Here is a 13,696-nt window from a genome sequence, read left to right as displayed (position 1 = left end):
GTCTGTGCTTGCATTTGGACATGTGTTTCTTATGAAGGCCCATGCCGGGCAAATTAATTCTCAGAAGTTGCGGTGTGGGGCTCTCCTTGCCTTTGAAATGGGGCATACTTCTCCCTGTAATCAATAAGTCAAGCCATCTCGGCCGCATGTTGCAAACCCCCCGGCACACAGATGAAGAAGCCCAATTTACTCATCATAAATTCTGATTCCCACAATAAATATAAGAGAAGGTCCCACGGTATCTGGAATCTCAGGGGTGTTTGAAGTGCCGGCTGGCCTTTGCCCTGCCGGTTTGCTTTGTTGGTTAGTATAAAAAGAAAAAAAGTTAAATAATAATAATGTTGATTGAGGAATATTTATTTTGATCTGCCAAAAAAAAAAAAAAAGTTTCTAATTCTTTTTTAATACTTTCTTTCTTTTTTTGATGCCAGTGTTTGAACAAAAAGAAAAGAAAGAAAAAAAAAACATCAAATCAAATACATGTTATCATCCTCAAATTACATGCATCACAGACATTTTTGACAAAATTTCTCCAACTATTAAATCAGAGCATTTTCTAATAAAGCCAGACAGGCACCTCCAGACAAGTGGTGACGTGTGCAGGCGAATGCAAGTGACGTTGGGGACATGCTAATCTAACAGACAAGTGCTGTCTCTCCTGTTTAAAGCCCTCTGCTCAGAAGGCCCAGGAACATGACAATGACCTGGGGAGGGAGTAGCGTGGAAAAAACGTGACACACCTACAAAGGGCAGGAAGAGCTTTTGTGAGCCTCCTTGAACGGTAGGTAGTTCAGAAAGGGAAAAAAAAAAGTACATTTTGTTGATGCATGCAAAGAAACGCGCAAATGCAAGTGTTGGAAAATATTACTGCGTTCCTACACATGCCGGAATAACTGATTTAATGCAAAATGGCATCCTCAACACCAGTGGCGCTCCATCTATCTTCTTTTTGGCAAGGACTTCCTGCTCTCCAGAGCGGTTGCGTCAAAACATGACATTTATGAGGCTCCCGTGAGCCGCGGCACATGTTGCCCAGACAACTGAGACAGCTCCAGCACCATGACAACAAAACGCCAAATACTGTCACGGCCCAGTCTGAGTGGCCCACAGCCAACATGTCGGCTGAAACAGTCCAGAAGGGGAACAAAGCAATATTTAAACAAAAGCCTCTTTAAGCTGACGAGAGGAGAAAACACATAAGATGATAAGGACAGAAGACAGGAGTAACTTCAAGAGGAGAGTAAATTTAGAAGGAGCAAACTGGAACTGGAAAACCTTTTTCCGTGCTAGTCAATACAGCTGTCTTCATTTGTAAGGCAGTGTTAAGTGCACTAATTCCTGACCTGCTAGCTACATCTAAGAAAAGAAGAGCTCTGCCGGCTGCTAATCCATACGTTTGCTGCTAAGTGGTTCATCAGCTGGTGCCTGGGATCGAATGTCGCCAATTAAGATGCCAAAACGCCCGGCTAATTGTGCTCAAAGTGTGGAGCTCCGTCTCTCACATGATCTCACCTGATTAGCGGCAGCACGCACACATGCACACACCTAGTTAATCATGGGAGGTTCAGCAGAGAGCCTTGACAACATGAAAGCCTTAAAGTGTACAAGTGAACACACATTGTGATCGGAAAAACAATTTACCTACAAATCCCATCATCAGTAATTAAGATCAAACATTTCAGCCGTTAAAACCAATGGAAGCCTTTAATGGCCACAGATAAGACAACATTATCTTCAACAGGTTAGTGCAAACACACAATTAAGCTAACAACCAATTCAATGAGGTACAGCTTTTGCGAGAAAAAACAAGTGCAGAGATTTTTTTCCTAAAGCTCAAACTTAAAATTTTAATATCTATTTATTTTTATAAAGGTGATTTGGTTGCTCTTTAGTGTTCTGTTTCCTTTTCATTCAATGTGATCCTTTCAATGTGTGTTTGGAGGAGAGATCTTGTTAAGAATGAGAAGAGATACCATCTGCTACCAAGCCGCTCCCTGCCTTGGCCCACAGGTCTGAGGAGCAGAGCGAATTGTGTCTGAAAGGAGATGATACCCATCGGAATGTTAATGGTGCTGAATATTTCAGAGGTGGGATCATCACATGGCAGCAGGAGGATGGGTGGCTTTCCCAAAAGCATTTAGTGGTTCTCTGGTGTTATTGTAAAACCAAGTCGATTTCCCTGCACAGAGTAACAAGGTCCAGTTGCTGTCAAACGACTGTCTGTCTCCCTCTGTCTTTTTGTAATTTAGGAAAAACAAAAAAAGAAGTTATTTTATAAAAGGACAAAATAATTATTCTTCTGTGACTTTTATTACTTTTGCAGTGTTTTGTAATAATGAAACGTCAAAAAAAGTTCAGCACTAAGGCCTTTCTTTTAAGAAAACTTAACGAAAACAAGCGCTCTCATAAACATATTTCAACCACATCATTTTAACCAAAATCGCGGGTTGTGTTGGCCTCAGGGCGGGAACAGGGTAAAAAAGACACAGACTAAGAGCTTTTTTGACCAAAATGAAATTAAAGTTTGAGTGGGAAAAAAAAAGGAAAATATGGAACAGGGGAAAGAAACTAGGTATAAAATTAAGAGAATTATAGCATGCTTCCAGATGTGTGCAGGGAAGATGACCTGGGAAGCTCAAAGTTGTCCCCCATCAATCATTGCCATATGCTTCTAGAGAAATGAATCCTGCAGGACACTTCATATTCCCCCTTCTGATTAGTTCATTTGAGAGATGAAATAGGGAAGAAAAAATGAATGGTGGCGCTCTCTGAAAATGGACGCCCCGGTGTAACCCAAGAACAGAGGGGGTTCAATGTCGAAATTAAGGCCCGCTATTTAAGACCTCAGGGATCATTCTTTTTTGTCGGCCTCTTCGTCTCTCCCACCTCCACCCCTCCCTTCCTCCCGCTCTCCATCTTCCCTTTTCAGAGGTTGGTGTCAGGGAGCGATAGAGGTAGCGCAATGTGTTCTTAACTCTGATCAAAGCATGGAAGGAGGAAAGCTTTTCTACTGACTGGCATTCACTCTCCTTTCTTAATCCATCTCTCCTCTTTCCCTCTCCTGTTCCCCATGCCTCTCCTCCCTCTTTCACTCGACTTTCTCTCTCAGGGCATTGGTAATTATCGGTGAGGTCTTAGTGACTGCAAATGAAATTACCATTTAAGAGAGAGGGAGAAAGAGACATCCCCTTTGCCATAGGAGAGGGCTTAAGTGAGGCAGCTAGGGTTTCAGCTATTGATTTTTAAACTGCTACATCAGAGAGTTTAATGCTTTCATAATTTCAAATAAACTGTCTGGTTACAAAGTACTAATGAGAGAAAGAGTGAGAGCCAACTTTAGGAACTAAGAGAATGACGGTGGCTGAATTTTAAGTGTTAAAACGCACATTAGGAAATCAACCTTATGTGCCGGGAAAGGAAATCTATCAATAATCACTAACCAAACTATGGAAATTAATAAGGGTGACATTTCATATTAACAACAATTCATGTCATAATTTGTGGTTGACGACACGATTCATAGTCAATATTTGTTCATTATGAACGATCCGATTCATTGATCGGCGTGAATCAGATCGACTGATTCAGTGTGACTCGGAGATAAATACCTTGGTACTGACCAGTGCAGGTAAAGTTTTCCAGATTCCTTGCATTTCTTACAGTATTATGAAGTGTAAATTAAATATATGTACAAACAAACAAACATAAAAACAATAACTTTATGAAACTAGCAACATTTTAGTTTTATAAAGTTAAGCCAATTGTTGTTTTCCCACATTAGAACAAAATAATCCAAATGGTATATTCCGATGTCAATAAAGTCAATTTATTTTATTTTAATAAGATTTTAGAATGTTATCGATCAATTTGATTAACAGCTTGCCTCAGACACATCGATCTAGTTGGAAAAAAATCGATTAATTGATTAAGTCGATTATTCGTTACACCTCTAGAAATCAATTAGCAAATGCTGATAATGTGAAATCTGATGTGAGATTTCAAATCTGTGTGCAACCAGATAAAAGTAAAACCCCATGAGTTGTGATTTTTCACATTTTATATCAGAAACCACTATGTTGGCCAGATTCATGCTTGCAAAATAATATCTAATAAGTAGTTACTCATTGCAAATATTGGCCACACGTTTATGTTGAACCTGGAAGTGTGTGATAGAAAAAATACAGTTCCGTCCAAAAAAGTGGCAACTAATTCTTGATTTCTTATCCAAAAGATTAAAGAGACATATTTTTATGGTGTGTGTGGAGGGGGGGGGTTACAGAAAAAAAAAGATGCAATTTTTTTTGGATGACACAGTATAAACCCAAATCTCTCTCCCTCTTTGTTTTTCTCCCCTTCTTACTCTCACCACAGACCGCAGGCCGTTGGAGGCAGCTTAGAAATCTCTTACATCTGGAACAGCCATAATTCGTGGGATTTGGCCTGACAGCCATGACAGGCATTGGGGCGGCCAGCAACAACTGTCTCCTGTGTTAGTAACGCCGTTTGAGTTATCTCCATCTCAGACGAAGGAATGACAATATGCAGTATGTGAGTGTAAACATGAAACTTTTTGTTCCTGCCAGGAACTTGGGAATCGTAGTCACCTGCACAGAGGTTGACCAACTTTCTGATTGTGGAGTTAAAACAAACAAACAAATAAAAAAGCTTCTGTAAATATCTTTTATGCAAATTTAGTATTTTTACATTCTGATGGTAAGAAAACAATCATTTTAAAACAATAGTTTTAAGGCTTTGACACTACATTGTAAAAGGATTTCAATTTTTATGCGTACTTTTCAAAAAAGAACAAAAGGTATTGGCTACATTTCATTATGATTTTCATAAAAAAACAAAAATTTATCCAGCTATCTTTTTCTTTCTTTTGCAAAATCATGTTAATTTCACATTTAGCATTTCTTATTTGGAAAATGTAAAATGATCAAATATCATAAAATTTGATTTATAAGTACTTTAACACTCAGTAACTAAAAGAGGCAGATTTTACACATAAAAAAATAATTTACGGTTTCACACTAAATGATTTTGTATTTTGCAAGATTTAATCTTAAAAGTTATTTTTTTATTTAACTCATGTAGAAGGTATTATTTCACTCTTGTCAATCACCTTAAATGTTCTGAGCTGAGTAAGGTTTGCATATTTTAATTGTGCCTACTTTATTTTTGCACGATTCTTTTGTCTTTGATGCCAGATAAACTGGTATATCTAAATTGTGCATGATTTAAATTTTTGTCTGTGTGAGGCCTCTTGGAGACTTGTAACCTGACCAGGGTTTTACCTGGTTGTGCGCTCAGAAGCAGCTGAGCGAATCACCAGCCTCAGTAACCCAGCGACTGTCACATCAATTTGACAGAGAAATTTGACAAAAGAAATATTCACTCATGATTTGGTTAAACGTTACATGTGCAGAGCTCTCTGGGATGCGATGCATAAATTAAATCTTGCTTGCATTTTTGCAAGTGACTCGAAGCAGAAAAGGCAGCAGAGGCCACGTGTTTCATGGCGTGCCAGGGGCTCCCTAAGTCGGTCCTAAATATTACACACAGACAGTAGCTATCACTTCCAAGTCTGAAATCCCACATTCCACATTCCTGATTCCAACGGCACGCCTGCTAAGCTGAGCTCCACATGATGAGCCATTGTTAGAGAGAGAGGGGTCATGTATCTCTCCTTCTGTCTGTCTCAACCCTCATTCTTTTTCTGCGTTTGTCTCTCAGCCCGTATATCTCTAACTGTCACACTCACTATCTTTCTGTTTTCCCTCTGCCTGTTCCCTCTGTTTTACAGAGTCCCCTCGTCTTCACTCTTTCTGCCTGCTGCTGTGCTTTGTCGCCTGCTTTTCCTCTAGGTTTTTCCAAGATGTTTATTTCTTGTTCCAGCTCCTTTTTCTTGCCCCACTCTGTTTTTTTTTTTTACCTGCTGGCCCTCGTCTCCTTAAGACTATCACTTTGTTTTCTGCTTTTTTTTTTTTTTTTACCTTTGTGTCTCTGCCTCTGTATCCTGCTGTCTTTCACACCATCTCCCTTTCCCTGTGTGTCTCCAGATATTCATGTAGAGATTTTCTCACATGTTAGATATAGATTTATGACCCCAGCCAGATCCCTGTGGCCACTAAATTTGATACAATCCACTAAGCCACATTGTTTTTGTGTGTGCGTGTGTGTTTGTGCTTGTCTGTTGTGTGGGTAAAGTGTGTGTGTGTTCATGCATTACAAGGTGGAGGTGGGTGACTTTTAAAGGGTTAGCTTGGGTATGGCTGGTGCAGAGGAGGAATTTTCAGTTTATTGAAGCACGGCAGTCAGGTATTTTTGTGTGTGTAGGTGTGTGTGTGTGTGTGCATGTGTGTATACATGTGAAACAGAGAAAAAGAAGGGGAGAGAGTGCCTGTGGGTGCCAGGTGACCAGGCTAACCTCTTGGCTGGTGTTTTGGATTTAGCCTTTGGACAGCAGAGAAAAATAAAAATGGAATGCTTTTTCAATTACAGATCAGAGACAGGGAACAAAGGCAAGAGTAAAGAGAAAGATGAGTTATGGAGATCTAATATATATATAGGCTTGACGCACTAAGATCTGAGTGCATTCATTTCGACAATTGGAACATTTTGTGCTTCAGTATTTGGAGAGCTCAGCACGGCTCCTAATCTTGTTCAATTTTCAAAATAATTAATGTCACAAAAGATGATATATTTTTGAAAATGGAGCATGTTTTGATGAAAAAAAAGGCATTTTTCTTGGCATTCATCTAATAATCTAAAAGTATGAGGGGTTTGGTTTCATTGATGCTGTTTGATATGTCAAAAGTGCAAAAGTAAGAGGGGAAAAAATGGCAAGAGGAAAAGGTGCCGTCATGCACACCTGTGCAGAAAAAAAAAGACAGGAACAAGTCTTCCTGTTTCTTTCTTTTTTTGGTTTTTTTACTGCATCTTATTAATTCTGACAGTTGGGCCACTCACCCTCAGACATGCATATTTTATCAGCTGTAGGTGGTATTTGTTGTGTATTTATGTCTTTTTGTTTGAAAACTCAAGTTTTTCAACCCGTCCCACAAGTTGTCAAGGGTGGGGAATTTGAAAATGACATTGCGGAGCAGCGAGGATTACAATGCTTTTCTTTGATATGAAGTGGCTTTTTTTTGGGATGCTTAGCTTTGAGGAAATACACAAAATAAAAGCATTGCAAAGTAAAGCAGTGTTTTTGCACATGTTTGAGTATGCGCTGTATGAAATTGTGTATCTGTCAGTCAGACTTTGTGTGTGTGTGTGTTGTTTGTGCTAGTGTGTGTCTTTGAATGCTTGTGTGTGTGTCAGTGTGTGTCCACGCCTACATCTAAAAGCCATATCTGGCTTCAGATCAAATGGTGTATGAAGGAGGGGAATGACAGAGAGTGAAAGTGATAGCTCTTTAATGTTACCTATCCACTCTCAAACCCAAATATAAGACCAGGAACATACAGAATAGGCAAGTGTGTTTTAGTGGAAAAAGGGGAGACATGAAACACTTATGTAAAAAAGCTCTGAACATGACGTTGGCTTTGTACCAGAGGAAAAACATCCCGTGAAACAGAAAGAAGAAGAGTAAATTGGATGGAAGGAAGAGTGAAAGCAGGAGCAAAGAATAAAACAGCGACACGCACCTCACTGTTTGTTTGTGCATGTCAAGGTTCAGCCGTGTTTTGTATTTCACTGAATGCTAAATTCATCTTTTTCCTCAACTCCTGTGTTAAGGTGTCTAAACTTACTTTTATCGCTGTGTAACTAAGATGTCATCATGGCAGCTGCATTCATGCTTGTACAGTCATGTTGAAAGAAAATGTTTTTAAAAAGTTGCAACAATGGTCAAGTATTACATATCATTACAACTATTTCATTTCTTTTTAACCATTCCTTTTTCTTATTTTATCCATTGTTGGAAAGAAACAAAAGCAAAGATGGAGGACGGTGTTTTTAGATCTCTTTTACTTTCTTTTTGTTTGCTATCTGTTCTAAATAACTGCTCATTGCGTACCAGGAGGACATCTGCTGTACCAAAATAAAGACATTCCAGTCTTCCTTTGCTACTGTACCCTTCTCTTATGTGGTTATTATACTCTCACATGCACCTATAAGGAACCCATGCAGACCCACTCCTCTGAAATCCTCTCAGCGCTGCAGCCACATTGTCTCACTCCTTTTTCCACACCAGAAAATTAACCTTGACATTTCCAAGCCATAATTCCCCTCTTGTAAAAACATGTGTGCAAATATATGAAACAATGGTGAGAAATATTCATTCGAAGAGCCACATGTGACTAGAAGCTACATATCAAAGCTGTAAGCGTCACTGGGGATGGATTTCCTTCCCCTATATCTGCCATCTTAACACAGCCATCATCCAGGATTCAGATTTCTGCCAGGAACATTACTTTGCATTGATCTGTTTAGAACTGAAACCTTCTGCTCAGGTGAATGAACTGTCCTTCATGTATATCCGGTACACTCAAACAACAGCGTTATCATGTCAATATTTCTTGTGGAAAGCACCAGTGACGAAAGCTGACCGACATGAGGTGAGGGCTCACAGAGGAATTAGGGAAAGTGACAGGCTGAAAGGACAAAAGGGCTCGTGACCTTCAGGTAGGGAGAGTGTGCAGCAAATAATTTGGACAGTCAACACTTGTAAACTTGTGCATCTAATTTAGGTATGGAGCCAACAGTCTGGCCTAAAGATATATTTATGGTGGTGGTGTATTTGTTTTTTTCTTACAGGGAGTATCAGTCCACTTAGACCGCAGCAGAAATAGACCTTCTTAACACACTGTGTTCACTACCAGCTGTGCTGTCGACTGAAATTCATAACGGCTGTGTGCTGAGCACCTCTCACTCTTAAACTGGTTTTACAATGTTAAATTATTTATTTGAAACTGCCATGTGTACATCACTCCGTATATATATATGGATCTTTTTCTGTGGCTGCATCCTTCTATCAAGATGGAGAGAGGGACTTGAATCGCAAATGATTGGTTCTAGCATTCGGACATTGGGGGAGAAGCTAAAAATGAGATGAAAGGGGATGAAAGAGAGAGTGGGTGCAAAAGACCGCGAGGAAATCGTCCAGGTAGGTAGCGACGGTGTAATACCATCATGGAGCGCCATCGGTCCCAGTCTGATCAGTCTCATTTTAGGGCAACGGAAGACCAGCGAAAAAGGGAGCAATGGCACATTATTCTCACCTTGGAAAATCACCCTCATGATTTTATTCATGTCTGCAGCACAAACAGAAGCAGAATTTGATTTACACTGTGAATATTCTGGACCACTGACTAAATGAATTATTTGTGAAAATGCCCTGCTGAGGCTCGATAAAATAAAATAAGCTTGTAAAAATAAAAAATGAAAAAGGTGCCTAATGCTTGTATTCTGACAAGGGAAAACAACCATCCTGTATTAGTGGCTTCTAATGAATACCTCTGATCATTTTCCAGTCTTCTGGCATTTCCATAACACAGTCCCACTCTAATCACTAGCTCTTCCTGCTGGGCCTGTGTCATATCCCACTGAGCTCCATGACGGTAACTAGAATGAGGAACATGTATCTCCCACAGATTACACTGCAGAAGTCTCTACGGTCACAGAGGCCCTCACGGTGACAACCATATCTCTGCGTGGCTTTAGATTTTTAACCCGATTGTGTGATAGATAGAGAAGCAGATGGAGATCAGCAGCAAAAGAAAGGAAACACTACAGATGACAATACCCATAAAGAGGATCGAAATAAAAAATGAAGCTGCACAAAAAAAGTGACAGAAGGTAATGTATGAATTCAGAACAATAAAATCAAACATTGGTCCAAGATAGGAGTTCCTATTAAAAATGTATTAAGGGTAAAAGATTCCCCATATATATTAGCTGGAATCCAAAAAGCAGAGTGAGGCTGTTTTCTTAAACTAAATAAATACTTTTAATACCTGCATTTTTCCCCTCTTTATTTTAGGCAGGATGCTTACATTTTTCACTGTAAGGCTTCTTTACTACTTTTGAATTGGAAATTTACATTATATACTGTATGTGTGTTTCTTTTATAGGCAAGATGTGGGCTGACAGAGCTTTTCTTTAATTCCTCTTCGTGCTACCTGATGATATATAGATTATGTTACTTATGAAAGCTTGGTTTGTTTTGAGGGGGTATTCAGATTAGAAAAGTCTGTTGATCTGGATCAAGTCTGCCTAATTTGGTCCGGATTGAGTTCAGAACTTTGTGATTGGTCTGTATTCAGATTGCCTTAGACCAGACTATTCTGTTTCGAACCAAAGCTTTTAAACAAAAAAAACATGTGACTGAAGATCTCTTTAGTCATTGACTAGGAATTACAAGGTAGGGAAAAAGCAGAGAGAATGAATGTGTATCACGTTAAAAGCTGTTTTAATGAGCCCACATTTATCCAACCAAATTTCAATTATTTGCTGTGTCGCGCCAAGTTTTGTCCATGACTTATGTTTGCCTTATTTCTACTCTGTTTACGTCCCGTAATGGCGGGCTATGGTGGGCGTTTGGTCCAGCTGTTCTGCTCGGAGCACGGAACCTATTCAGACCGAGAAAAACTCAGAGCAAACTGGAAAAAAGTCAGATTGAAATCGACCAGAGACCACCCCAAAAGAGCGTCAGAGAGTGGTTCTTGGACCAGGGTGCACTTGGGTGTATTAAGACTGCAAATATGTTCTGGTTTATCTGGGGAAACGAACTCTGGTTCATTTTAAGCGAACCAAATGTGTCCAAATACACCCTTAAACGTCCTTTAATAGCTCTGCTCTGTTCACTCTGTGTGGTTCACTCAATTAGCCTCCATAGAGAACCTGTTCTGTCATAACATTGGACACTCTAAAAACTCCAACAAAAGGAGCACCAATTTTCTGATACTAGCATCACAGAAAAAAAAGTACAAAAAGAAAAAGTTAGTCATGTCCTATTTTTCCTGAGTGGAAGAGACCAAAGCCAATTTGTATTGGGGTGCCTCTTAAAGGTAATCAATGGTGTAAACTTCTCAGACTCTAAAGAGTAACCTTGGGAGTCATACACTGTGTGGTACAGATTGTAAAACTATCCATTTAGAATGGGTGAATTACTTTTTGAATACTTCCATACTTTATTTCTATTGCTATTGCAAAAAATAAATTAATACATAAATCTAAGGGCACAAGACAATCAATCAATCTGAGAAGGTTGGGTGTTTGTAAACATTCCTCACATTCCAGAAAGGGTGATTGTCTTTTTTTGATTAGGAAACCTGGGCAATGCTTTGCCTCCATGCAGGTAGATCAACATCCAACAAACAGACTTAAAAAAACTTGTATATTAAAAGCATACAAACAATATTCATGAAGATGGGATACAGTTGTGGCAACATTCCTTCAGAAATGTATTATTAACTATTAAATGCCAAATAACTACACTCATAAAAAAAGGAGAAAAAATGAACACAAAGTTCAACTATATCACTTTCCTCTGGAGATGTGACAGACCAGTTTGATGTTGAAACACACACTTTGGACATCCATTCCTCCATCCATCTTCTAAACCTGCTTTTTCCCTCTTGGGGTTGTGGGGCAGCTGAAGCCAACCCAGATACTGTTGGCCAAAGGTGGGACACACCCTTAACAGGTTGCCAGTCCATTGGAGAGCCACACACACACCCTTTTACATGCATATCTAGAGAAAATTCGGAGATACAATGTATTCTCTGAATCATGGATTTGGACTGTAGGAGCAAGCAGGAGTCTGCGCAGAAAACCCACATATGTACAAGGACAACATGCAATTTCCACATAGAAAATTCCCAGCCAGGATTTGAACCAGGGCCTTGTCGCTATATGACACAAACGGTAACCACTGTGCCTATGTTGGACATGTTTTCTTAAATTTTGTGGCTATAAAACTGTGTAAGAGTGTTGTAATTGATTCTCCAAAAGTAAGAACTCTCACAGCACTCATCTAAATGAACGAACGGAAAAGTATTCCTTTTTATTTGACAAACCTCTTTTTTTCCCAGGTTGTTGGGCTTGAAATTGTTATATTTACTTTAAATTTGATCTTCATTTCCTTTATTTTTTCTTTCACTTTTGTTGACAGAAAACTTATTTTTTACTGGCCCTATTTAGTTTGAAGAAGTTTAACTGCATCCTGCTGTTTGTTTGTTCTCAGTGGAGGGGGGTATTTTAAATATATCTCATATATCTCTGCGGAAGAAGAACCCTAAAATCCAACTTTTGCTCTACACCCCTTCCTTCTGATGCTATAAAAGAAAATATTGACTTCATAAACACAACAAAAGTAAAAATAAACTTGTAACTGTGCCAATGTCATGTCTAGCTGCAAGCGTCTTTCCTTGTAAAAAATAAAAAATAAAAAACTGGAGTTGAGCGAACTGCAAAAATGTGAAAGTCACTGAATAAAAAAGTATCCCCGGCATGTTTCCGAATACCAATCCTTAAGCAGGCGGGGTTTTTGATGTATAGACTCCTGCCAGTGAATTGTACAGATGAGACACTTAAGGCAAGACAATAGTGTTATAGATTGTGGCAAGAGTTAAATCAATAGACCTTCTGAAGAGTAACAAGACACCCAGTAGCAAGTGCTACTGCTACACACATGCGAGGGGCTGGGGAACAAATAAGGACTGGCAGACTGGCTAAGACCTCTGTGTCACTGACTAGCCATTGGATGTGTGCATCTGGGTGTGTGTGCAGTCCCGCTCTCCTTAGAACATGTGTTATGGATGCATGTAAGTGTATGTGCGAATGTGTTTGTAAGGCATAAGCAAGAGCAGATACCTGTGTTTTGGTTGTTCTTTTATCTCTGCTTCTCGGCCCTGTAATCTCCCACTGGGCATCAAAGCAGAGCTCCATCACTAGCTCTACCACACCCTCATATATCCCCCAGATCCCTGCGAGTGCATGTGTGAGACGGAGAGAGAAAACTTAAATATATATATATATATATATATATATATATATATATATATATATATATATATATATATATATATATATATATATACACACACACATATATATATATATATATATATATATATATATATATATATATATATATATATATATATATATATATATATATATATATATATATATATATATATATATATATATATATATATTGGACTTGACGGGAGAAAGAAAAGTGGGGGAAGCGACAGGGGGGTTGGGGGTTGGAGAATTAAAAAGAAGAAATGAGAAGGCTTTGGATAGTGCTTTAGACCGTCACAGCCATGGCTGTCATCCAAGCCCCAGCCTGTGAGCCCCTCTCCGGGGCAGCTTCTACTAACCCCACCCCCCCAGGTTTTACTCCCTCTTACTCCACCTTCGTTGTCTCTTCCACCTCTGATCCAGGATCAGCGGTTCCAAGGGCCCTGATAGGTGTCAAGGTCCATTAACCTGGAGCAGGTCTTATCATATTCATCAGGAAGATCAGAGATCAGATTTATCTCTGTTTTTATCAGATTTGAGGCCTCAAAAGGCTGCCAGGGATGTCATGGCTCCATGGTAATGTAATGGAGGCTGGTGACAGGCAGCACAGAGTTGCAGGCACATTCTCGGTGGTACAGCTGTACCTCCACACTCGGCACAGAAATTACAGTTTGCACACACACATTTAAAGTCTAAGACATTGCAGAATCTACCAACA

The 13,696-nt window shown here is 39.3% G+C and overlaps 1 long non-coding RNA gene across 1 annotated transcript in view; it reads left to right on the top strand.

Moving 5' to 3' along the window:
• Positions 1-8,072, top strand: part of LOC110017289 — a 34,009-nt gene extending 25,937 nt beyond the window's left edge. The window contains exon 3 of the long non-coding RNA XR_002872385.1: positions 4,372-8,072. This is a non-coding gene — a long non-coding RNA (uncharacterized LOC110017289). The remainder of the gene's footprint in view (positions 1-4,371) is intronic.
• The last annotated feature ends 5,624 nt before the right edge of the window (positions 8,073-13,696 follow it).

Source organism: Oryzias latipes, chromosome 20 (genome assembly GCF_002234675.1).
Source record: "Oryzias latipes chromosome 20, ASM223467v1".
NCBI lineage: Eukaryota > Metazoa > Chordata > Actinopteri > Beloniformes > Adrianichthyidae > Oryzias > Oryzias latipes.
This window is presented reverse-complemented; position numbering and strand designations above follow the sequence as displayed.